General features: G+C 41.3%; 1 long non-coding RNA gene across 2 annotated transcripts; it reads right to left on the bottom strand.

Moving 5' to 3' along the window:
• Positions 1 to 26,978, bottom strand: LOC120401945. 2 transcript variants are annotated; one of them, XR_005596861.1, is made up of 5 exons: positions 26,831 to 26,978; positions 26,596 to 26,712; positions 24,006 to 24,281; positions 23,251 to 23,349; positions 1 to 1,065 (listed from the first exon to the last, which is right to left on the bottom strand). It is a non-coding gene; the product is annotated as an uncharacterized LOC120401945 (long non-coding RNA). The 2 variants fall into 2 exon arrangements; XR_005596860.1 differs by lacking the exon at positions 24,006 to 24,281.

Here is a 26,978-nt window from a genome sequence, read left to right as displayed (position 1 = left end):
CTGTGGTTGTGCTGTAAATGTTTATGAAGCCCTTATGAAATTTTTGTTTTCTTCCTGTTTAGAAAAGTTTTGGTCATCCAAGCAGGAAGCAAGAATAATACCACTGGACTATCACACAAAACAAATAATGAATAGTCTAAACTGCAGTCAAAATGGACAACTTGCAAGCAATCCAAAGGCTGAACTATGTTAAAGTGTACCTCAAGCAAGTGAACAGGGAATAGATTTGTAAAAATCAAAATCTCTTTATAGATAGTTTTAAAAAACTCCAGTTGTTGAATAATGTAATGTGTTTCAAATAATTTGTCCAGCTTTAATCATCATTAGCAATCAAACATGTGGCTCACAGCTGGCTGCCAATTGCATAAGTGGTCAGAGTACAGTATTAGTTGTGTCTGATTTGCATGGTAATTGTAATGCACCTCAAAGTATAAAACTACCAAGTTTATACTGACAGTAGATACATTCCAATCAAGTTTACTGAAAAATTCTTTAAATGCATTTTTAGACATTATGTTCCTCCTAATTGTCCTGCAGTTTGAATGGGAGGTATTGACCAATAGAATTGGGAATGCCCAAATTAATACTGCAACATTTGTGAATTCCTGTGTTTTTTAGAGTTTGTTCTGTAAACAGTTCCTTAATTATTTCTCTATTGGCAAATTGATTGATTGTGTGTTTTTTAAATAAACATTTTTATAAAAATTTAAATGCCTTAATATTCCTAAAAGAGGCTCCCAATATACCTCAACTGTAGTTCTTCCATACAAACCACCCTTGTGGGGAAAGCCTAAACAATACCGCATGCCTTAAACGTCGACAAAGTCAGGTTCTGTTGGGGAGAGTGTGTAATAAATTTCAGAAGAGCAGACTCTTCACTGAAAGCAACCCGCCTCTTGTTTAAATTAGAAGGCTGTTTTCTTTAGTATCCTTGCAGCTGCCACCACATCATAGGAAGAGGGCGCACTGTTGAGGCCATGAATCCTGCTTCTCATACTATTCTTCCCAATGACTTCTGCTATTTTCAGGTCTCTACGTAGGTTTTTCTTCATTCCTGTCATTTCACTGCAAGAAGAGAGATTTTTAGTTAGTTCCTTAACAATGGGGAGAACAGCAGCTCACCAATTCCACTATTCTAATATCCACATTTTCTCAGTAGATTACAGTAGTGTATTTCCCTTTCATATTCAGCCACTCCCTCTTCCCCCCCCCCACAGGTTCATCTTCATTTTATCAGGCTTTTAATCTTCTCTTACATTTATCTGTGACCTGCAACTTTTTCATATTGTTTCTTTATCCCAGCCCTATCACTTCACTATTTATTATTTTCAGACACTATCAGTTACTGCACAGTAGACCCTCATTAGATTTTGTTTTTAATCTGAACAAGCTAATTACAATTCAGAATGCTTGTTAACTTTTTAAATAGTTTGTATTGATTCTTATCAGAGTCAATTTTCATATGCAGATTTACTCTTCTGCTTGATATTTCAGTCAGCGACAAAAAAAATGACCGTTAGAAGCTGATATTTCCTACTGAAATTTGCCCCTGGTAAAATGTTTGATTTACTGTAGATGAAGATCAGAATGATTAGAATATTTTGAAGAATAAAATCGACCTTAAAGAGTTATGTTTTATAGCTTCACTTATCTTTAAACTTGCACACTCAGCACATTTTAAAGAGAATTGGCAGTTTTGATGCACATGAAATATCATCAGACCTCTCCTTGATACTGTTTTTTTTTCAAAGTGAATATTAATTACCAGCTTCAAGCCAAAACAGTTTTCACATTTCTATGCCTGGTGTGTTTTGAATCACAAAACTTTTTGGGGGGCGGGGGTTAAAAATAGAACTCTTGGCTACAGGAACACACAGAAGAGTTGTAAATGTCCTAAAAAAAAATCAGGAGCAACCTAAATCTAAAGCAGTCAAACTTCAGTCTCAGCTCTGCTTTCTACTCTGTTGTATCTTTTTTGGCATTTACAATTTCACTGCACAGAGAGAATGATTTATTCTTAATATTTAGTGATAATGATTATTGTGATTTTCCAGACTTCTGTTAGGAAGGCAAAGTTAACAATATGATTTTTGAATAATACATAATAAAGCTATTTGGCTATTTTGATTCTGAAGAGGGGAGAGGAAAGGATTTTTTAGTATTTTTAAAATATTTTTTACAAGCAAATAAAAACAGAAACAATCAGGCTCTAGACTAAAGCTAAATCTCTGATTATAATCTTCTGATTTTTTTTAATGCAGTAGTTTATTCTCTGGCCTCTTTCCCATTAAAGGTAATATTCACTAATACAGCATACTAAAATTAACAGCATTAGAAGGAAAATATCTAAGAAAGGCAATTTGATCCACTGATCTTAGTACTGTAATTTACTTTCCAGTAAGAACCATATTAACCTTGTTTTAATTTAATCCCCAGCCAGTGGTCCTTTTGAGACAGGGACAATGATAGACAGAAATCAATGTTCTAAGAACAAAACAGATTTCTCACATAGATAGATTATAAAGAGATAATATTTTGGAAGTTTTCCATTGTTTATCCAGGATTCTTATACTTTCCAACAAGCTCTTGGGAAGAGAATATCCACTGAAAAATATGCCTATCAATTTAAGTAAGCAGCAGCAGATGATGATGGCTATAATGTAGCTGTGTTGTCACATAGCTGGGGCTTGCATCTTAAATGGTCCTTTACAAGTCTTCTTCCTTTGTCAACAGTTGGTATGGGAGGATTTAGTTTTTAAATCCCTCAAAATTACAATTTTTAAAATCATTTGTAGCTGACCTCATGCTCTCCTTCCTTCAACCTCAGCTCTGTAAACCTGTAAATATGTTCTAAAAGTTGAGTAGATATCAGGGTGGATCGATTTAAATCAAAGCAATTTAAATCACTGATCTTAACCATGATTTAAAGCGCTCATCTAAGCAGTTTGTGGCTGTTTCTATTCCTAAAGGAACATTGCAAATAAAAAATGGTCATTAAAGCTGAAAGTTTGTCATGATTGTTTTCCCTAAACACCAATAATTTTTACATGCTCCTCCCCCAAGGCGAGAGATGTCTAACTGATGTAAAATATACCTAACGTTAACTACTGCACTAGAGGTATCTTTGCTGGGAATAAAAATGTTGATGTAAAATTCAGAGGCAGCAGTTATGGACCTTAGAGTCAATGACTCGCAAGTTGTCAAAGCTGTTGCAATACTTTTGATAAATAAACCTGTATATCCCATTAATAAATTTCTGACCCTAAAAGGTGCTGTCATTGAGGGGTGCTCAGCAGTTGTACTCTAATGGATACAGGTTTATAGCTATGGTTCTTTATGTAAATTTAACTCCAAAACTCTTGGATTTTAAACACTTCTTTTTTTTTTTTAATAATCTTCTAATAATACTTTAAATAAATTGATATGTATTTTTAGGCTTGATTCTATTTAGCAATGTTCTTATCATGAAAATGTAATCATGAAGTGATGTTTCTCTATTAACTCCTATTTTTATGGCCTTCAGTACAATATATACTCATCCATATTAGCATTCTGGTTGTGTGATTCATCCCACCATGTTGCAGTAATTGCTATTTTTGCATACTTTTCCTCCAGCATTATTAATTCAAATTCATCCTGTTTATTACTCATGCTGTTGGACAATAGCAAACTATACGCGAAGAAAATCTGCTAAATCAGAGGATTTAGAGCCTACCAATGGACTTCCTGCAGATTTTGTTGTATTCACCAGACTCTAAGCTTTCATTTAAAAAAAAGATCCCAAAACTTCATGTTTTAGAAAGAGCCTTCACAATACAAACTGATGTTCTGTCATCTTTCAGTGTGTGCAGAGTGAAACAATAGCTCTAATAGAAGACTAAACTATTTGATTGTTAATGCTGAAGCCTAAATATAACAACTTAATTACTTACATCTTAACCATTTCATTGCTGATGGTCACACCGGAACCAATGAGCTAAGGCATTTATCCACTGTGACTAATTCTATCAGCCCCTTCTAATGTCCCATTCATTTGAAAATCCATTTCATAGTAACAGAGCTGAAGTTTTGAATATACAAAGGATCCAATATTGTACTTTTGATTTAGAAAATTAAGATGTTTGCTATTTTCTTTACAAAATTACAGCAAGAGAGGAGTTCAGAGTGCAGTCTGATAAAAACTGTTAGACTCCAATAGAGCATCTTGTTGTTGGTCTTGGTCCAACAGCAGAGAAAGTAGTTCAGATTAGTCAGCAAATACACAGTTTGGATGAACCACCTTGTATCTCAATATGATCTGGTCTGGTAAAGAAATACAGGAATGAACTAAGGAAAATGAACTGAAAAATTCTCACAGAAATTCTAACTATTTTGGAGGAAAAGCTCTCCTAATTTTCCCAAAATTCACCCACCAAAGCACCTGGCATTTGTATGGAGGCACCAAAGGACTTTTACCCACTCCCACATTTGATCTCTATGCTCCAGACTTTTCTCTACATGCTCCTCTTTTGCATGGTCAGAAATTGCGAGCAAAACTTAAAGCTCAATCTACAGCTGGCATGCAGTGGGGGTTTAGTGAGAAAGACAATAAAAGGGAGGGAAAGAAGATAATCTAGGCATGGCCCAATATCTAAACAAATACTTTGCCGCAGTCTTTAATGAGGCTAATGAGGAGTTTAGGGACAATGGTAGGATGACAAATGGGAATGAGGATATGGAGGTAGATATTACCAGATCCGAGGTAGAAATCAAACATAAACAGCTTAATGGGACAAAATCAAAGGGTCCAGATAATCTTCATCCAAGAATATTAAAGGAACTGGCACATGAAATTGCAAGCCCATTAGCAAGAATTTTTAATGAATCAGTAAACTCAGGAGTTGTACCGTACGACTGCAGAATTGCTAACATAGTTTCTATTTTTAAGAAAGGGAAAAAAGGGTGATCTGAGTAACTATAGGCCTGTTAGTTTGACATCTGTAGTATGCAAGGTCTTGGAAAAAAATTTGAAGGAGAAAGTAGTTGAGGTCAATGGTAATTGGGACAAAATACAACATGGTTTTACAAAAGATAGATCGTGCCAAACCAACCTGATCTCCTTCTTTGAGAAGGTAACAGATTTTTTAGACAAAGGAAACGCAGTGGATCTAATTTACCTCGATTTCAGTAAGGCATTTGATACGGTTCCACATGGGGAATTATTAGTTAAATTGGAAAAGATGGAGATCAATATGAAAATTGAAAGGTGGATAAGGAACTGGTTAAAGGGGAGACTACAATGGTTCGTACTGAAAGGTGAACTGTCAGGCTGGAAGGAGGTTACTAGTGGAGTTCCTCAGGGATCGGTTTGGGGACCAATCTTATTTAATCTTTTTATTACTGACCTTGGCACAAAAAGTGGGAATGTGCTAATAAAGTGTGTGGATGACACAAAGCTGGGAGGTATTGCTAAAACAGAGAAGGACTGGGATATCATACAAGAAGATCTGGATGACCTTGTAAACTGGAGTAATAGTAATAGGATGAAATTTAATAGTGAAAAGTGCAAGGTCATGCATTTAGGGATTAATAACAAGAATTTTGTTTATAAATTGGGGACGCATCAGTTGGAAGTAACAGAGGAGGAGAAGGACCTCGAAGTATTGGTTGATCACAGGATGACTATGAGCTGCCCATGTGATATGGCCATTAAAAAAGCTAATGTGGTTTTAGGATGCATCAGGTGAGGTATTTCCAATAAAGATAAGGAGGTATTAGTACTGTTATACAAGGCACTGGTGAGACCTCATCTGGAATACTGTGTGCAGTTCTGGTCTCCCATGTTTAAGAAGGATGAATTCAAACTGGGACAGGTACAGAGAAGGGCTACTAGGATGATCCGAGGAATGGAAAACCTGTCATATGAAAGGAGACTCAAAGAGCTTGGCTTGTTTAGCCTAACCAAAGAAGGCTTAAGGGAGATATGATTGCTCTTTATAAATATATCAGAGGGATAAATATCAGGGAGGGAGAGCAATTATTTAAGCTTAGCATCAAGGTGGACACAAGAACAAATGGATATAAACTGGACACTAGGAAGTTTAGACTTGAAATTAGACGAAAGTTTCTAACCATTAGAGGAGTGAAGTTCTGGAACAGCCTTCGAAGGGGAGTAGTGGGGGCAAAAGACATATCTGGCTTCAAGACTATGCTTGATACGTTTATGGAGGGTATGGTATGATGGGATAGCCTAATTTTGGCAATTAATTGATCTTTGATTATTAGCAGGTAAATATGCCCAATGGTCTGTGATGGGATGTTAGATGGGGTGGGAGCTGAGTTACTACAAAGAATTTTTTCCTGGGTGCTGGCTGGTGAGTCTTGCCCACAAGCTCAGGGTTTAACTGGTTGCCATATTTAGTGTTGGGAAGGAATTTTCCTCCAGGGAAGATTGGTAGAGGCCCTGGAGGTTTTTCGCCTTCCTCTGCAGCATGGGGCACTGAAGACTTCAATAACTCAGGCATAGGTTAGGAGTTTGTTACAGGAGTGAGTGGGTGAGATTCTGTAGCCTGCATTGTGCAGGTCAGACTAGATGACCATAATGGTCCCTTCTGACCTTAAGTCTATGAGTCTATAAGTGGAGATTCTGAAGTTTCCCTGAAATGACAAAGGCTCAACCTGCAGAGATTAAAGGAAGGACGAGCTGCACCAAATTATTCTTTTTTCTGAGAAAATCTGTGAGCAGAATCTATCTATGGCCAGCCACAACCCTCCCACTTTACTCTTTCCTCATCTCCACACCCACCACCTCCAAAATCTAGTAGAACATGATTTCAGCAGCTCCTCGGTGGAAATAATACACAAACCCAATCTCCCCTCACTACACCTAACACATTGTTGTAATATGATTTATCTAGAACAGGGATCTGCAAACTTTGGCACACAGGTTCGGCTTATCGTGGCTCCCACTTGCTGCAGTTTGCCGCTCCAGGACCTGGGCCAAAGGTTGCCGATCCCTGATCTAGAAAAGGTGTCTTGTAAGGTATCAAATGAAAGCTGGTAACACACTGGTCATTAATATAATTGTGAAATGTTTGTATTAACACTATGTACAAAATTATGGAAACTTACTGATACCATGCTTTAAAGTGTGTAATGAAACAAAGGCAGAAACAGGTTTTCTTCTAGATAGGAGGGAAGGTAGTTATCTGCCATTAGTGTAAATTAAACATTGTGAAATCAATACAAAAGGAAGGCAAGTCAACAGGAAAAGCCAGATCTAGTGGGATATGTGAAATCAGCAACCCTTACTCAGAGACTGAAGCCTCAAGAGGTAGTTTTTTGTCTCTGAGATCAAACCAGTGAGTTTTGGGGCAATACAAGGGGAAGCAAAAAGACATTTTGTTATCTGTTTACTGGGGAGACCCCAGGCAGGTTATGGGGGGAAATCATAAATATCTGTTTTTGACTGAAAAATCAGCAAGTTCTATAGACAATCTTTGAAGATACAAAAATTGCTTTAGCCCAGGAACTGTAGCTTGTTAAAGTTGTGTTTAGTCTCTTAGAAGCATGTTATAGTTTTGTTTCATTTTTAACCATTTCTGTTTCTGAAACCGTTACTCAGTATCACTTGAATCTTTATCTTTGTTAATAAACTTCTCTTTGTTTTATCACAAGTAAATCTGGGTGCTATAATATTGAGCAAAGTATGAATTCTTAGTTGAATAAAGCAAGCTGGAGGCAGTGAACTTGGTAATTACTGTGAGAGTGTTCAGTGATAGGTGATGGATACCACATAGGAATGCTCTTCAAGTCGGCTTAGGAACTGGGGTATACTAAATGTTACCTGCAAGGCAAAAAAAGGGACACTGTTATGGTATGTCTTGAGACCAGAGTGGCTGAACTAGAGGAGCTAAGGAAGACAGAGAGGTACATAGATGAGACTTTCCAGGACACCGTGGAGTGGTCCCACTCCCAGTCTAACAGCCTCTGTCCTGTTGAGGAGAATGAAAGTCTCAGGGAAGGAGAACATCAAACTAGATTGGAGGGAAACAATCCCACAGTTGGGACCCTCCTTCCAGATGATGTCATGGTATCCTTTCATATTGAGGATACTTCCTGGGGAGGGAATCCCTGTCATTAGGGAGAAACCGGTAATAGTAATGGGGGAGTCAATAATTAGAAATATAGATAGTTGGGTTTCTGATGACTGGGAGAACCACATGGTGAATTGCTTGTTGGGTGTGAAGGTTGTGGATCTCTTGAAACATCTAGACAGCATTATGAGCAGTGCTGGGGAGGAGCTGGTGGTCATGGTACATGTAGGTACTAATGATATAGGAAAAAGTAGGAGAAAGATCCTGGAGGAAAAGTTTAGGCTGGCAGGTAAGAGATTAAAGTCCAGGACATCCCAAGGTAGCATTTTCTGAAGTGCTTCCACTTCCATGTGCAGGGCAAGTTAGACAGGTAGAACTGCAAGGTCTCAATGTGTGAATGAGATAATGGTGTTTGGAAGAGGGATTTAGGTTTATTGGGAACTGGAGAACCTCTTGAGAAAGGAGAATGGGCTGCATCTAAACCAAAATGGAATAATATTGCTGCATGTAAAATTAAAAAGGTCATAGAGGAGTTTTTAAGCTAAGGGTTGGGAGAAAGTTGGCAGGTGTGGAGTAGCATATGGTTTGGACAGACACATCTCTTAGGGGAGGATATATTAATGGAGATTCTCTATGTCTTAGTAAGGAGGAAAGAATGGAAAATGATGAAATACGGGTAGGAACTGAAGACAAACTGTCAAATGAAAGAGAGTCCCTTTTAATTACATCATATGAAGGTAGACAACTAAAATGTTACACATTTTATAAGTGCTTGTATAAACATGCTGGAAGTCTAAATACTAAGATGGATGAACTAGAGTGCCTGGTATTAAATAAGGATATTGATATAATAGGCATCACAGAAACTTGGTGGAACAATGATAATCAATGTGACAGGGTAATACCAGGGTACAAAATATATAGGCATGACAGGGTAGGTCATGCTAGTGGAGTGAGAGGCTTTCTTCTGTGGAAGAAAGCATACAGTCAAAATATAGTAAAAATCAAACTGTACCACAGAATCTCTATAGATAAAAATTCAGCGCTTGAATATTAAGAGTATAGCAGTAGGAACATACTACCGACCATCCGACCAGGATGGTGGTGATGACTGTGAAATGCTCAGGGAAATGAGAGAGGCTATAAAACCAGAAAACACAGTAATAATGGGGAATTTCAACTATCCCTATATTGACGGGGTACGTCACCTCAGGATGGGCTGTAGAGATAAAAAGTTTATAGACATGGTTAATGACTGCTTCTTGGAGCAACTAGTCCTGGAGCTCACAAGGGGAGAGGCAATTCTTGATTGAGTCCTAAGTGGAGCACAGTATCTGGTTCAAGAAGTGAATATAACTGAACCATTTTAGTAACATCAACTATAATATAATTAAATTTAACATCCTGTGTGTGGGAGGGGGGAGGGGAGAATACCAATGCAGGGGTGGCTCTAGACATTTCGCCACCCCAAGCACAGCGGCATGCCGGGGAAGGCGCTCTGCCGGTCGCCGGTCCTGTGGCTCTGGTGGACCTCCCGCAGGCGTCCCTGCGGAGGGTCCGCTGGTCCCGCGGCTTCGGTGGAGCCGTGGGACCAGCGGACCCTCCGCATGCACGCCTGCAGGCGGTCCACCGGAGCTACGGGACCAGCGGACCCTCCGCAGGCACGCCTGTGGGAGGTCCACCGGAGCTGCAGGACCAGCGGACACACCGCAGGCAAGCCGCCAATACATTAATGCAATGGGCTTCATTGGTCAGGGGCGGCTCCAGGCCCCCTGCTGCATGCCGTCCCAAGCACACGCTTGGTGTGCTGGGGCCTGGAGCCGCCCCTGACCAATGAAGCCCATTGCATTAATGTATTTCTTCAGAAAGAGGAACTACAGAAAAATGAGTAAGCTAATTAAGCAGAAATGAAAAGGAATGGTCAGAAAAGCAAAATACCTGCAAGCTGCATGGGAACTTTAAAAACACCATAATAGAGGCTCAAAGTAAATGTATACCCTAAATTAAAAAAAATAGTAAGAGAACCGAAAAAATGCCATCATCGCTAACCAGCAAAGTAGAAGCAAAACCACATCCTTTAAAAATTGGAAGTCAAATCCCAGTGAGGAGTGGAGAAAGGAGCATAAACTCTGACAAGTCAAGTGTAAAAGTATAATAGGGAGGACAGCCCAAGAAAGAATTTGAAAAGCAACAAGCACATCAGAATCAAGTACCCTGCCAAACAGTCAGTGGGGCCACTGCATGATGGAGGTGCTAAATGAGCACTCAAGGAAAACATGTTTATTGTGGAGAAGCTAAATGAATTCTTTCCATCAGTCTTCACTGTAGAGGATGTGAGGGAGATTCCCACACCTGAGCCATTCATTTTTGGTGACAAATCTGAGGCACTGTCCCAGATTGAGGTGTCAATTGAGGTTTGGGAAAAAAAATGGTAAATTAAGGAGTAATAAGTCACTAGGACCAAATGGTATCAGCCAGGAGTTCTGAAGGAACTCAAGTATGAAACTGCAGAATTATTAACTTTGGTAAGTAGCCTCTCACTTAAATCAGCTTCTGTGCCAGATGACTGGAGAATAGCTAATGTGACACCAGTTTTTCAAAAGGTTCCAGAGGTGATGCTGGCAATTACAGGCTGGTAAGCCAAACTTCAGTGCTCGGCAAAATAGTTGAAAGTATAGTAAAAAATACAGAATGATCAGACACATGGATAAACATGATTTGTTGGTGACAAGTCAAGACAGCTTTTGTAAAGGGACATCATGCCTCACCAATTTATTAGAATTCATTGAAGGGGCCAACAAACGTGGACAAGAGTGATCCAGCGTATACAGTGTAATTGGACTTTCAGGCCCACCTTAGCCTGTGGTCTTCTGAGAATCCCTGTCTACATACAATTCATGGGGAGTCTGGGTGTCTAACTTGGGGCTGTGAATTCCAATGGAATTCCCAGTTGGGCTGAAGCCCGGGCTCAGAGACCCATCCATTTCCAGGGTTTCAGAGCCCAGGCTCCAGCCCAACTGGGAACATCTACATGGCTATTTTAGTCCCATAGTATGAGCCCGAGTCAGTTGACAAAGACTCTGAGTCAGACTGGGGCAGACAAATGGTCCATCTAGCCCAATGTCTTCCCCTCCGAGAGTGGCCAATGCCAGATGCTTCAAAGGAAATGAACAGAACAGCGTGATTATCAAGTGATCCATCTTCTGTCATCCATTCCCAGCATCTTCCTGTCAGAGACTATGGACACCAAGAGCATGGGATTGCATCCCTGATCATCTTGGCTAATAGCCATTGTTAGACCTATCCTCCATTTACTTATCTAATTCTTTTTTTAATCCACTTATACTTCCGGACTTCACAACATCACTTGGAAACAAATTCAACAGTTGACTGTGTTGTGTGAAAAGTACTTCCTTTTGTTTGTTTTAAAACTGCTGACTATTAATTTCATTGAGTGATCCCTGGTGCTTGTGTTATGTGGAGGGGTAAATAACACTTCCTTCTTCACTTTCTCCACACCATTGATAACTGTATAGCCCTCTATCATATCCGCTCTTTGTTGTCTCTTCTCTAAGATGAACAGTCCCAGTCTTTTAAATCTCTCCTCATATGGAACCTATTCTATAACCTTAGTCACTTTTATTGCCCCTCTGTAGCTTTTCTATTTCTAATATATCGTTTTTTGAGATTGGGTGACCAGAACTGCATGAAGTATTCAAGGTGTGGGAGTACCATGCATTTATTGTCTTATTATCTATTCCTTCCCAATGATGCCTAACATTGTTAGCTTTTTTGACTGCTACTACACATTCAGCAGATGTTTTAGAGAACAATCCTCAATGACTCCAAGATCCCTTTCTTGTGTGGTAATAGCTAATTTAGAACCCATTATTTTGTATGTATAGTTGGGGTTATGTTTTCCGATATGCATTACTTTGAAATTATCAACATTGAATTTCATTGGCCATTTTGTTGCCCAGGCACCCAGTTTTTGTAAGATCCCTTTGTAACTCTTAGCAGTCTTTTTATTTATTTATTTAATTATTTTCGGTAATTTTGTGTCATCTGCAAACTTTGCCACCTCACTGTTTACCTCCTTTTTTCTATATCATTTAGAAATATATTGAATAGCACTGGTCTCAGTACAGATCCTTGGGGCACCCTACTATTTACCTCTCTCCATTTATTTCTACCTTTTGTTTCCTCTCTTTTATGAGAGATTTAAGATGAGACTTTCAGAAAGTCTTTGACAAGATCCCTCACCAACAGCTCTTAAGCAGGTGAGCAGTCATGGGATAAGAGGGAAGGTCCTCTCATGGATCAGATGATGTCACCCAATTTATCACCAGCAAAGCTTTCTCTTGCTGGGATGGGGGGCTGCAAGGTAACCCACAGTCCTGTGTACTCCTAGAAGAAGTCAAGCGACCTTTATAATCAGAAATTAGGCAGCTTCCTTCTGTCTGAATTCTCATTGGTTTCACCAGCAGTGAAAAGTCACTTTTAGCAATTATCTGCTGCATAGTCATTCTCTTGTTCCAAAGAAGTTAATGGGGGTTTTGCCATTGAGTTTGATAGCAGGAACAATCTTTATAGGCTAGATTCACAAGCTGGACGTAGGCATTGCAATATCTAACTTCTAACCCTGCCATCCAGAAGAATTCACAGCCCCAAATTAGGCACCTGGCCTCCCCATGAACCGTGTGGGGAGAGTTAGGGATTCTCAGAAGATCACAAGCTAAAGGAGGCCTATGGTAACCAGGAGTGATATGCAAAGGAAAGAGGTGGGACTTAAGGTCCAGATCACCGGAGGTATTTATTCACCAAATTGATGGGCCAGAGGAAGGCATCTAGCTCCACTTGGGGATCTCTCTCCTGGAGTTAGGCACCAAAGCCAGATCCAGCCTGAGGGAGACAGAAATAGAAAGATACTATAGGCCAGTGATTAAGGAACTCATGTGGGAGAGTCAGGTTCAAATCCCTGCGCTGATAATTATTCATACAAAGTGGAACAGCTCCAATAGAATGGATTGGAAGAGACACCCCTCCCCACATACCAAATAGCCTGGTGATTAGGGTATTCATGGGAGACTTGCATCCAAGTTCCTGCTCCAAGTCAGACAGAGCAGTCATTAGAAAACAGGTCTCTCACATCCAAGGTGAGTACCCTGGCTACTGCATATTGTGGACACATACACAAGTCAGGCAGCCCCCAAAATCCCTGACCTGCTCATGCCTGAGTATTTTTGGTGTGGAGATCTAGAAGCCTACAGGGGAAGACATCAGCTCAGTGGTATTATTGTGAGTGGCAATGGTGCCTAAATGTTGGACTTGGGCACCTAAAGAGGTAAGTGGGTGTCTAAGTCTCTTTGTGAATCTAGTCCTGGATGTTTAGTTATTTCATCCAGTTAAGCCACCTTAAAATCTGGAGATTTTAAACTGATGTGCATACAACTTTCTGTTTTTACCTACAAGCCATCACTCCATCGTTTATGTATTATTAATTGCTGTTATTCAGTGTAACAATGTGGGCAGCTAAGTGGCAAAATACAAGCTTCCTGCTGAAACACTGAAATGGTATAAGTCTACTTTCAGCTGACTACATGCAGTTCATACAGGATCTCATCTACCTGAAGTAATGTAGCAATGCAGAAGGTGGAAAATAGAATAAGTTTGAAAATGTATCCAGTTCACTAGTATATAAATTTTGAGCCCAGCAGTCAAATATCCTCTAGCTACAAATCAAGAAAGAGACTCCAAAATTGAAATATTTCAAAACATGAGTATAAACATTCATATTTATCTTTTCAGTTTAATATTTATATGCACATTATTTAAAATAAATCAGTGATGTTAATTATTTATATGTGATTGCCCCTAGAGCAGCGGTCACCAACTGGTCGATCGCAATCGACTGAACGATCCTAGAGGACCTCCCAGTTGATCATGATCTCCAGGGGCACAATGTGGCTGCCACTAAGGCAGACTCCCTGCCTTCCCTGGCCCCACACCACTCCCAGAAGGGGCCAGCGCAGCCCCATGGCCGGGGGGTCAGGGGTCTCCCTCCACACACTGCTCCTGCCTGCAAGCACTGCCCCCGCAGCTCCCATTGTCCAGGAGAGTTGTGGGGGTGGTGCTTGCACAAAGGGGCAGCGCGTGGAGCCACGTGCCCCCCTTCCCTCCCCATGGGCTGCAGGGCATGTTGGCCCCTTCCGGGAGCAGTGTGGGGCCAGGGTATGCAGGGAGCTTGCCTTAGCCTCGCTGTGCCGCCAGAGGTAAGTGCTGCCCGTCAGGAGGCTGCATCCTAACCCACATCCCTGAGCCAGCACCCCAAACCCCGTCCTGTACCCCAACCCCCATTCTTGAGCCCCCTCCTGGAGCCAGCACCTCATATCCCCTCCTGCACCATGAACCCCATCCTGAACCCCATCCCCCACTCCAGCTCTCACTGCCTCCCAAAGCCAGCACCCTGTACCCTCTCCTGCACCCCAACCCTCTGCCCCAGGATCAGCCCAGAGCCTCCTCCCACACTGTGAACCCCTTGGCCCCAGCCCAGAGCCCGCACCCCCTCCCAAACCCCAACCCTTTGCCCCAGCCCAGTGAAAGTGAGTGAGGGTGGGGGAGAGTGAGCAACTAGCAGGGGAGGTAGGGAGCCGGGCTTTGGGGAAGGGCTGGGGCCTCAGTGAAGGGGCGGGGTAGATCCTGGGTTGCCTTTAGATTCAAAAAGTGATCTTGGCCAAAAAATGATTAGAGAGCACTGCCATAGAGACTTCTGCCAGGCTCAGGGTCCCATTGTGCTAGGTGCTGTACAAACACACAAAAAGATGCTCCCTTCACAAAGAGTTTACAATCTAAGCATGAAATGAGATGAAGTAATCACTGACAGAGACAAGGTACTGACAAAGTTCTATCTTGCTATTTCAAATTACCCAATTCCTGTATCTTTCATTAAAATTTCACTTTGCCTAGTCATAATAACGTGCTTACTGGGTCAGACCAATGGTCCACCTAGCTCATGTAGCATATATCTGACAGTGGCTAGTACCAGATGCTTAAGAGGGAATGAACAGAACAGGGCAATTTCACATGAACCATCCCCAGTCATCTAGTCCCAGCTTCTGGCAGTTGCAGGGTTAGGGTCACCCAGAACACATGGGTGCATCCTGACCATGTTTGCTAATAGCCACTGAGGGACCTACCCTCCATGAACTGTTCTTTACTATTGATTTAACCAATTTGCCCAATACTGAGGCTTATCAGGATTGCCTCTGGAGTCTTTTTTAAAAATTGGTGTCAGATTAGCTACCCTCCAGTCATCTGCTACAGAGGCTGATTTAAGTGATAGGCTATTTACCACAGTTAGTAGTTCTACAATTTCATAACTGAGTTCCTTCAGAACTCTTGGGTGAATACCATCTGGTCCTGGTGACTTATTACTTTTTAATTTATCAATTTGTTCCAATACCTCCTCTACTGACAGCTCAGTATAGGACAGTTCCTCAGATTTCTCACAAAAAAAAAATGGTTCAGATGTGGGGATCTCCCCCATATTCTCTGCAGTGAAGATCAATGCAAAGAATTTCATTTAGCTTTTCTTCCTTGAGTGCTCCTTTAGTATCTTAGTCATGCAGTGGCCACGCTGACTGGTAGGCTTCTGGTTTCTGATGTACTTTAAAAAAAAATAAAAAGTTAGTTTTCATGTCTTTTGCACATTGCTCTTCAAAATTCTTTCTTGACCTGATGTATTATACTTTTACACTTGACTTGCCAGAGTTTATTATGTTCCTTCCCCTTTTCCTCTCTGGGATTTGACTTCCAGTTTTTAAAGGATGTGTTTTTGCAGTTTTACTTCGTTGTTTAGCCATGGTGGCATTTTTTTAAAATTTCTTCTCTTACTGTGTTTTTAATAGGGGGTATCTATTTAGTTTGAGCCTCTATGATTGTGTTTTAAAATATTCTCCATGCAGTTGGCAGGCTTTTCACACTTGTGACTGTGCCTTTTAATTTCCATTTAACTAGCTGCCTCATTTTGATATATTTCCCCTTTTTGAAGTTAAATGCTACTGTGATGGGTTTGTTTAGCATTTTCCCCCCTACAAGGATGTTAAATGTAATTACATTATGGTCGCTATTACTGAGCGGTTCAGTTATATTCACCTCTTGGACCACATCCTTAGTTCCATTTAGGATTAAATCAAGAGTTGCCTCTCCCCTTGTGGGTTCCACGACACACTGCCCAAGAAACAGTCATTTATGATGTCTAGGAATTTTATTTCTGCATTCTCTCCTGAGGTGACATATATCCAGTCAATATAAGGAATGTTGAAATCCCTCATTATTATTTTTTCTGCCTTTGTATCCTTTCTAATCTCCCTAAATTTTCACAGTGACCTGATAATTGATACAAAACCTAGTGTCTTAGAAGGTTATGCAGAATGTCATGTAGTGTTTCACATATTGCTACACTGTAGCATGTCTGATAAAAGTATTTTAAGAGACAACAGCTATGTACTGGGGGGCCAGGGTGCTGGTGAGTGTTTGTAGAAGCTCCATCACTTGAAAAGAATGAAAACTTGGCATTTAGATAATCAGAAAACTGTATTGAAGTGAGGCTTATTTCTCCAAGCATCATATACTTACAGGAATCTGCTTCATATATATTTCCCGATTTTATAGTGATCAGTATTGACAAATGTTTATTCTCTTATAAAGTAGCGACGTGAACTTTATTATGTTATAATAGTGATAAAACATGCATTCAGTCCTGATCAATAGTATAAGGTTTTACAGAGTATCCAAGTTCCCTCACTCAAATCTGTTTGGTCAAAAAGCAAATGTATTATTAAAACTGTATTTGTAACTAAGGGCCGATACAGAAAAGTGGGAGGCAGCCCAGGAATTCAGTCATTGTATTCCTGTGTTTTGCATACAAAATTGCAAGCTTTTCATTTTGGAAAATAGCAAAATTCAGGAGACTGAGTTCAATTCTTGACTCTGTGGCAATAAATTGTATAGTCATTCGCTTGACCACACTTTGGTTTGTTATGAAATATATTCAAGAGACCAAATAACCAATAGCAGTCAGGTTTATTGCTCTAAGCCAATAATAATAATATAGTATAAGAAAAAGGTTCTGTACACTACCAGTCTCTGGGAAGCCATCTTGGGCAGTGTTACATTCACCTTACATAGAAGCTGTGCTCTGAAAGCTACACCCGAAAGCTATCTTTTTACACCCTGCCTATTTACAAATAAAAAAGTACTGTGTACATCATCTGAAACTAGATTTTTCTGGTACCATGGTGTATCCCTTATCTCTTTGTTCTGAAAATCTAAACCCACGCATTCCAGGTACCAAGCCTCGTGACGGAACCTTAGATTTGTACCAGAGTAGAACATTCACATATCTTGTCCTTTTCCTTCGAGACATTCCAGTATTAACCTGAAAGTAACTCCCTAACCATCATAAAACACTCACACATTCTGATCCTGACAGTTTTCCTATGTACTTAAGTCAAAGCTTACTTCAGTTTAATGCAAGGTATTATGGGATACTTAACATGGGTAGACAGAATTGTGGGGAGACTATAATGCATTCAATTAATTTAACTTCCCAACACTTATATGTTAGGCATAGCTTTGATATAAGTATTGGCTAACACTCTGCAGTGAACCTGCTATGGAACTTGCATAAGTCACTTCCTCACTCTGTGCATCTATTGCACCTCCCATCTTTGTGGATCTTGTCTATTTAAACTGTACAATTATTTGGACAGGGACAGTCTCTTATTATGTGGATATTCACTGCATATAAAAATGAGGTCCTCATCATGGTTTCAGGCCTCTAGTTGCTGGTGAAATACAAATCTTAATAATAATATCTTTTCTGTCTAAGCAATGAACAGCATGAGTCATATAGCATATGTTTTTACTAGTTTCAGTGGAAAACTCAATGCAACCTTAACTAGGGAGCTCCGTGAGTGCCTTACTAAACATACATTAAATCTACATAGATATATTATTTTATATTTTTATTTGGTTTGGCATGGTGCAATGGTTCTTTGCTTTTATTATGTTGTTTTACTTTTGGATACTTGTAAAAATAATTTAACTTGCTGTGTATCTTTGTTCACTTTCCACTGCATTCTTTCTTCTGTTTTTGTTCTTCTCACATGATTATTTCTTTAGTGAATGCAATAAGTATTTGGATAATTCCAAATAGCTCTACACATCTTTAGTTTATTCATTATCCTCCTGTTTAGGGTTTTTGTTTTTAAGCACAATTAATTACCCTAGCCAGTCCAAAATATATGCACTGTTTAACTGCTCATAAGCACCCCGGTACAGTAAAATCAATAAATCATGCTCTCACCGTACATTATGCTGGTACATAATATTTTATATTATTTAATAATCTTCACAAAGCCCTTCCACATTAGAAAGAAATGTATAAAACTGTTTAATCAATAATATATTTCCCATTTGATATCATCATAACTCCCCTGCTTTTATCAGGTTTTGAAATGTTTATGGTTAAACAAAGTTCCCTGGGTTTTTGTCTCATTGATGAGCTTTGCACAGGTGTAACCGTTGATTTCAGTGCATTACTTTAGATTAGCTCTGACCCAGTCAAACACTTATGCAGATACTTAACATTGAACACACAAGTAATCCCCTTAAAGTCAGTGGCACTACTCACATGCTTAACATTAAGCACATATTTTATTACTTGGCTGGATCAGAGCCTTACACCAGTGTATCTGAAGTCAGAGTGCTGCTCTGTCTTTCTGCTTTGCTTCTTCTTTACTAAAGAAATTAAAATACTCTTAATTGTCACATGGTATTAAATTCCACCCAGGGGTGCAAAAGTTGGCCAGTTCACAATAGGAACTTCACAGACACCTATAAACTTCATCTTTGGTTCACTACACACCAGCTTGTCACCATTTTTCAATAGCTACTTTACCTTGTAAATGACATGGTAAGCGAGGGCCTAAATCACCATCTCCCTGCTGATGAAGTAATCAACACACACCTGTTTTCTGCTGGGAACGCTGCAGCAGTTGATGGGGTGGCTTTTTAACCAGCAAGATGGTAATAAACTAGCATGCTGTAAGGATTTGAATTTGACAAACTTTCTCTCTTACTGTTTGCAAATTGAACATGAACAGCAGGCATATGTACCTCTTTGTGTGATGACTGATTATAATGCCACTGATAAAAAATTATAATCATGCGTGGTAAAGACAGAGAAACCTAACTGTGAGCATTCATTTAACTACAGATAGCTTCAAAAATTATCTCAAATGTTAAAGGAAATAATCAAAATATATATTTAACATTATGTTTTCCATTTTAGGAAGAATGAAATGAGGAGGGTAGAACGGACTTGGTAAGAATTTTGTATACAGGCTCCCTCTGTGTGCTCCTGCTTTTTCAACCAGAATTATTTTCAAATTTGAAACTTAAATTCTCTGGGGTGGGGACCATCTTTTTGGTCTGTGTTTGTACAGCATCTAGCACAGTGGAGTCCATATGCTATGGGACTTTAGGTGCTATTGCAATGTTATTATAATATTAATAGAAGATGTGGGTGTAAACCTCAAAATTCAGATTCTGATTGCGATTCCTCCAAAGTTTGGGTGTGTTTGGGACCATTTCAACTGTATTTTGATAACTGTAAAGTGTTCTGTGAACTGATCCATACAGATTTCTATCTGGGCTTGTTGCTGCCCTACTGAAGAGTATCTAGATACTCTTGCCCTTGGCCCAAGCAATTAGTCAACATGCAGAACTCTGCTGGCCTGTTTCTCTTAGAAGGCAAAACAGATGATGAAGTCAGCTATATTTTGTGGTGCAATCCTGTTTATTTATGAAGTCCTGTTTTCCCTGTACACTGTCAGAACAAACAACAGCAGGCAGTTTCCTTGCTTGCAATTTCCAAGCCTGCCACATCCACAGGTTTGGCCGATCGCGGCTCCCACTGGCCACAGTTCACTGCTCCAGGCCAATGGGGGCTGCGGGAAGTGGCGTGGGCCAAGAGATGTGCATTGGCCTGGAGTGGTGAACTGCAGCCAGTGGGAGCCATGATTGGCCGAACCTGCAGACACGGCAAGTAAACAAACCGGCCCGGCCTGCCAGGGTGCTTACTCTGGCGAGCCACGTGCCAAAGGTTGCCAATCCCTGCTCTAGACTTTAAGGTTGCTTTTTGACTCTGACTCTGACTCACACACAGACGAACACAGGTGCAGCCAATCTATGACCCACCCCCTAATTAGCCCCAGGGACACCCCTAAACACACATGGTCTAGCTTTTGCTCAGGACCTGCAATGCTGGCCAGTGCCTTGGGCAATGACTTCTGTTGTTTCAGCTATCACTAAAGGAAGGGCAGAGGCACTGACTTCCTAAATTCCCAAGGGGTGCTCAATCCCTGCTCTGTCCCAGGCCCCACCCTCACTCTACCCCTTCCCCCACCCCACCACTTCCCACCCCCTTCCCCTGCCTCTTCCTGCCTCCACGCCTTCCCCACCCTCCAGCACCTCCTACACCCTGCTGAACAGATGATCTCTGGTGGGTGGGAGGGGTTGGGGGGAAGGGAGGGGAAGGAGCTGATCCGTGGGGCTGCTGAGCACCCACTATTTTTTTTCTGTGGGTGCTCCAGGGCTAGAGCACCCATGGAGTTGGCACTTATGACAAAGGGTCATTTAATAGCTCCCTCATTTAGCCTGAATGAAGGGTGTTTAGTACATCCCTGGGCTATTCCCAAGTCTTTGACTGATGGTTGCCATTAATGCATTCCAGTATAACAATACTAAATAATTAAATATTGTATTGCTCACTTGCAGCCTGATGTGGGCTCCCTTCTGTAAACTCTTACACATGTGAGTAACTTGATGTACAAGAGTGGAGTTGCATTTAGTACATGTTTTTCATGTTTAAAGTTACTCAGGGTACAAATGTTTCTAGATGGGAGCTGTGGAGACAGGCTTTCTCCCTGAGGGCTTGGATACACTTGCAAGTTAGAGTGCATTAAAGCAGCCACAGGTGCCCTAACTCATGACCAGTCCACACTGGCAAGGCACTTAGAGCGCCTGGACTCTGCAGTTGGAGCGCTCCTGGTAATCCACATCCAGAAGCATAACACTTGCTACACCTCAGCTGAAATGCCCCAGTGTCAGTGTGAATGAGGTGTTGCATTACTGAACTTTGATCGGCCTCCGGAAATGTCCCATAATCCCCTTAAGTCAAGTGGCCAATCTTGTCATGGTTTTGAACTCGGCTGTAGGAATGCAGATATGCCCTTTCAAAGCTCCGTTTCTGACAACCAGCACGCTTATCTGCTCCGGGACAAAGCAAGCCATTAGTGTGGAATGCTACTGTTGTGAGTGAAAGAGAGAGAAAGATGAGGAGGAGGAAGGTCTGCTGCTGTACGAATTTACAAGACAGCATGCTGACATGCTCTCAGCCCCCCAAAACCCCACTCTCTCTCCCCCCAAATACATACAGCACACTCCCTGTCACACTCCACCCCCCTCCCCATTTGAAAAGCACGTTGCAGCCACTTGCATGCAGGGATAGCTACCACAATGTACTGCTCTCTGTGGCGTTGCAACAGCTGCTTATGCTTGAAATCTGACAGTGTGAACACACTGGAGCGCTTTCCCTACTGCGCTCTCCGAGGGCTGGTTTAACTCACCGCGCTCTTCATCTGCAAGTGTAGTCATGCCCTGACATAGACTTTGTGGACTACAGATGAAAATAAAGAAATCACTTGAAGCAAGTATCTGTCATAGGGCTTGTCTTCATGTACAGCACTATAGAAGCTCAGCTGAACAGGTGCAGCCGTGTCGCTGTAGCACTTTAGCAAAGATGCTCCTATGTGGACAGTAGAGCTTCTCCTGTTAGCATAGTTAATCCACCTCCCCAAGAGGCAGCAGCTATGTCAGAAGGAGAAGTTCTCCTCCCAACATAGAGCTGTCTATGTGGGGGGTTAGGTCGGTTTAACTATGTCACTCAGAGGTGTAGATGTAGTGTTACTGATATAGGTCTGTAGTGTAGACCTGGCCTGTGTGTGTCCAGTCATTCCTGACTTATGAAATAATATTATGGTAATTAAAAACCCTGTATTAAAATAAGAATATTAAGACTGAAAAATGAAGCAATCAAAAGTTAGGAAATGCCAAAATTAAGGTTTCCAGTGCAGCTTTACTTTTGCTCCCTGCGTGTATGCATTATGATATAGTCTTTAATTACATGATCACACACTATTTTTTCCACAGGACCCCTGCCTCTTTCAGTGCACAGGATGGTGCTCATTTAAATGAGCAGCGGTTCAATAATTTGTTTTATCCTTGCTGTTCAATGTGTGGCCCCAGGTGTTCTCTACTCTACACTATTCAAACCCTGCTTTGAAGGCAGTATTGTTATTTTTTTCCCATCGGCTTTTCTAGGGTGATCATCTCTACAGCATCTGATTGATTCACAATTATTAATGACCTTATCTTCACAACAGCCTTGTGAGATAGGGGGTGTTTATCTTTCGCACCTTACAGATGGGGAACTGAAGCAACATAGATCAAAAAACAAAACATTCCTCTGATTCTGAGTGCCTGATGAGAGACACCTTGGACCTGATTTTTCAAAGTACTTAGCATTATAGAGAACTTTCTATGGTCAAAGCACAGCTCCCATTGACTTCAGTTGCAACTGTGAGTGCTCATCACTTCTGAAAATCAGACCCCAGCATCTCACATCAGGCACCCGGAAAAAGAGAAACACACAATTGCTGACCACCTTGAAAAGTTTGGTTTAGTATTCCCATGGCAGAGGCAAGAATAACATTAAATTATCTAGGAAAACCATTCAACTGCTTTAACCATGAGACCATGCTTTTTCTTCCTCCGATCCCCTGCCTCATTCACTACATGCCTTCCAAGACTCCTTAGACACCGTTGAGGAGCAGTAGGCACTGCCAGGGGATCTCTGCTCAGTGTCCCCCTCTGGATCCCTATTTTTAACCTTTAACCTTCACTCCCATCTCTGTATTTTGATTTGTTGTCTTCAGTACTCACTTATGATCTGGGTTCAGTGGCGCTTCACTCTTGGTACAGGGGGGTGGGAATTTATCTTTGGGTGGGTCGAGACCTGCCTGTCCCAGTACCCACAGATAGCACTTACCTTCCGACTTCTATGACAAATGTGCGTCAGAGGTCGTACAGACAACAGGATCCTTCACTACACAATGGTGATTCATTCCAGATCAGGTCCACCTAGACTCTGAAGGGGAGTGTGCTTTAATAAACACAGACTCTTCTGCCCATTCTCCCCAAGCATGACCCTTTCTTTCCCGATCCCTTCCAACTCTCCTTGTGCCAGTCATATCTCTTCCCCACCCGAGATCCTCATACTAGTCTCATTTCCCTCACCCAGACAGTCCCAGTCTCCACTATTTAGGTTTCTGATCCCAGTCTCCTTGCCCAGTAATCCTAGTCTCATCCCTCTGGACTCCCCATCACAGTCTCCACCACCATTCCAAGTCTCAGTTTCTTTGTCCACCCAGGCTTTCTTCCCCACCTCAACTCTGAGACCTAGCTTCCCTTTTCTTCCCCCCTAGCTTTCAGTCCAAATCCTCCCCTTACAGCTCCTTGTCCCAATCGATTCCCGTACCACCAGGTCGAGCTCTTGCTCCTCTGCACTGAAATCAGACAGCTTCCTCATCTATGCAGCCTGGGTCTAGCAGGCGTTCATTAGGAACACAGGCACTCTCATTTACAATTTACCTCTTCAGAGATGTGGTAGTTCAAGCAAACAGACTCAGGCTTTCTAAAGGATTTCTAAGAAAACATATTTTTACTTAAGACAGTACAAGAAATATACAGGTCTATGCAAAATAAGAAACACCTAAATGCCATTCCCTGCCTCAATTTCCTCACCATTCTTGAACTTTCTTTGGGATTTGGGACCTTGTCTTTTCAGGAGTCCTGGATCCTTCCTCTCCTGAAGATGGCTTTTTTTCTTAATCAAGCAGTCTCAGTGATCTCTGCAGTCAACTTCGTCCCCCTCTGGCTAGTCCATTAGTTCCTGTCTCCTTCCGCAAGCTTCCTTTGCCAGTCCAACCTACCCAGTCTCTGGTTTTGTAGGTATGTTCCCACACCTCATCTCTTTGTTCCCATTCACATGGATATTCTACTCCTTTGCACCCTAGCCCTCTGCAGAGAAGTTGGAGACAATTGAATTTATCTAGGATGCAGTAACTCTAGGTTTGCCACCTTTCTAATTGCTGGTTACCAGAACCATGAGGCCCCTCCCCTGATCAGCTTCTTTCCCACGGCTCTGCACCCTTCTCTGCCTCTCCACTGAAAGCCTCAACCCAGTTGATCACTCCTTTCCCTCCCTCCCTACATTGCTCACTCGGTCATCTCAAGGAGCCTAGCTGCAGGTAGAAGGCAGCTCCGTCTGAGCAGGGCCTGGTGCGGATTAATGACCCGGCACTTCCCCTTGCCCCATGGTAAACAGACTTTTGGTTCAGGTGCCATTTAGGGTTGCCAGGTCCCCCCAAACCAGGCAATCCTTAATGGTATCCAGACACAAAAACCAAAAACCAGACTGTCCAGTAAAACCTTTGTTCCATTCAGGCAAGGTCTTGACAGACTTCTGGACACCACTCTCTGCTCTTTAGCACAAGGAGTATGGCATAAGAGTACAGTGAAAGACGGCCACAAAACAAAAGGATACAGACAGTTCATTAGACTCAAACTGGATTTCATAAATCATCAGAGTAGGTAAACTAATTTACAGTGTTTTTTGACTCCCTTGGTCCCTCTATAATCATAAGTCCCAAAGCAGTGAAGGTACTGTTCAGCATTCTTGTACCACAATGGAATCATTGTCAGTGTTGGTACCAACCACTGTCAAAGACAGGACACTGGGTATGATTCAATATGGCAATTCCTGTATTCCTGACAGTGGCTAGTATCAATATGCTTTAGAGGAAGGTGTAAGAAACCTACAATAAAAGACTGCATGTGTGAATCAGCTTGCAGGATCAGGGTCTAAATTTAGGTGCAACTCTAAAGGGGATAGCAGAAATTAAGGGTTAGAGGGATGGGAGAACAAGAGTTGAGATCATGAAATCATGGAGCGAATAACAGAATCAAGGTCTCCTAGCAGAAAACATTCTGCCATGATTTCTTTCCCATTAAAAGCAGAAGGCTTTAATTAGTTTGGTGTCCCTGCCAATTGTTGTTATACCAGTATTATTCACGCAGAGAAAGTGGTCCTTCAGTTAGCCAAGCTTTCATAACTTAAAACCAACACTTTAAATGTCACCCAGAAACTACATGGAATCCCACACAAAAGTTTGAACTACCTTAAGTTTCTGAGTGTCACTAAGGGGTAGAAGTGACAACAGTATAACTGAGTTGATAAAGGCATAGATAAGTAGCAAGGCCTGCAACTGCTACCCACCTAGCCAGTAACTGCCAAGAATCTAGCACAAACCCCAAATAGTGAAATTGAGTAAAGAATGATGGGTACACTCCCCATGTCAAATAAGCTAATATCACATGTCTAATTTCCTCTGGTTGCTTTCCCCAACCTAAAAGCATTAGCACTGTCTTATCCAGATCAATCATTAGCAATCTAGCTCTTGTGCAAACCCCAGTCTTAAGCAGACTCTGAATAAAACTGATCAACTGCACCAGTCAAAGGAAAGGAATAGAGAAATACTGCTAAGTGCCATCAGAATCCTGGAGGATTTGTAGCCCACACACCCCAATAATTCTCCCAACAACCTCACCCTGAGCAGAAGGTTAAGATCTGATAGACCCTTATCCATGGAAGAAATGCTTTACAGCTGGCTGGTTAGGGTACTAGCCTATACTGTAGGAGGTCCAGGTTGAAGTCTTTACTCTGCTAACTCTGCTCTGAACAAGACAGAGGAGGAACTTAAATCTGGTTCTCCCTCTTTGTAAGCCAGTATCCTAACCAGGCAGACATTCAATCTTCTGTATGCCCTACAAATGTTTTTTCCTACCTACTTTTCCCCTGCTCACCATGAAAGACAATTCTGCAAATACATGTGCATTTAACTTGACTTCAGTGGAACTATTCACATGGTTAAGCATATGATCGGGGCCTTAATCAGTTATTTCCCATTTGCTCATCTTTACTTTGAATTTCACTATTATAATACACATTTTGGAAATTATTTAGCAATGGCTGCTGCAAAAGATACATAATAAATATTTCTGGGAACTCTCTCAGTACAGATAAACTACCTAATGTAAGTAATCAAAATAATATTAAGTCTAGAGATATTCAAGGCCAAATGCTCCCCTCTGCTGTGTGATGCATAAGGAGGCAAAGAAAAGAAAAAGGAACAAAAAAATGCTAAAAACAACAAACTCATCAGAAAATAAAGCCTATAAAGTCCAACTACAACCTATCTGGAGCTCTTTTGGGAGACTGTTCCATCACCTGAAGACTAAGACAAAGGATAAAAATGAAGCTACCACTACTTACCAGTGGGCAAAGAATGCAGCCTGCAGTTAGATGCAAAATGGCCACCTGAAGGCTGTGGCTGGTTTTCTCTCTCGGATTTAAAGGGCCAGCTACAAATAGTTCATTTGAGAAAGATTCCTGTAAAAGTAAGCCCACAGTGAGGAATTCAGAGTTGACCAGTCAATTGCAAAGGGTTTGATTTCACCACTCTTACTCCAGTCCTACTTTTTCTACCCTACTCCAGTCCCGGTCTCACCAGGCTCCTTGTTCCAATCTATTCCTCTCCTTCCCTTCTGGTCTGCCTTTTCTCTCCTCAGCATTTGAATCAGATGGTTTTCTCCTTCAGGCTGCCTGGATGCCAGACAGGAGATCACTGGGATCATAGAAGAAACAAGCTCTCTGCT

Source organism: Mauremys reevesii, linkage group 3 (assembly GCF_016161935.1).
Source record: "Mauremys reevesii isolate NIE-2019 linkage group 3, ASM1616193v1, whole genome shotgun sequence".
Lineage (NCBI taxonomy): Eukaryota > Metazoa > Chordata > Testudines > Geoemydidae > Mauremys > Mauremys reevesii.
The sequence above is the reverse complement of the archived record's forward strand: the minus strand, read 5'-3'. Positions and strand labels throughout refer to the sequence as shown.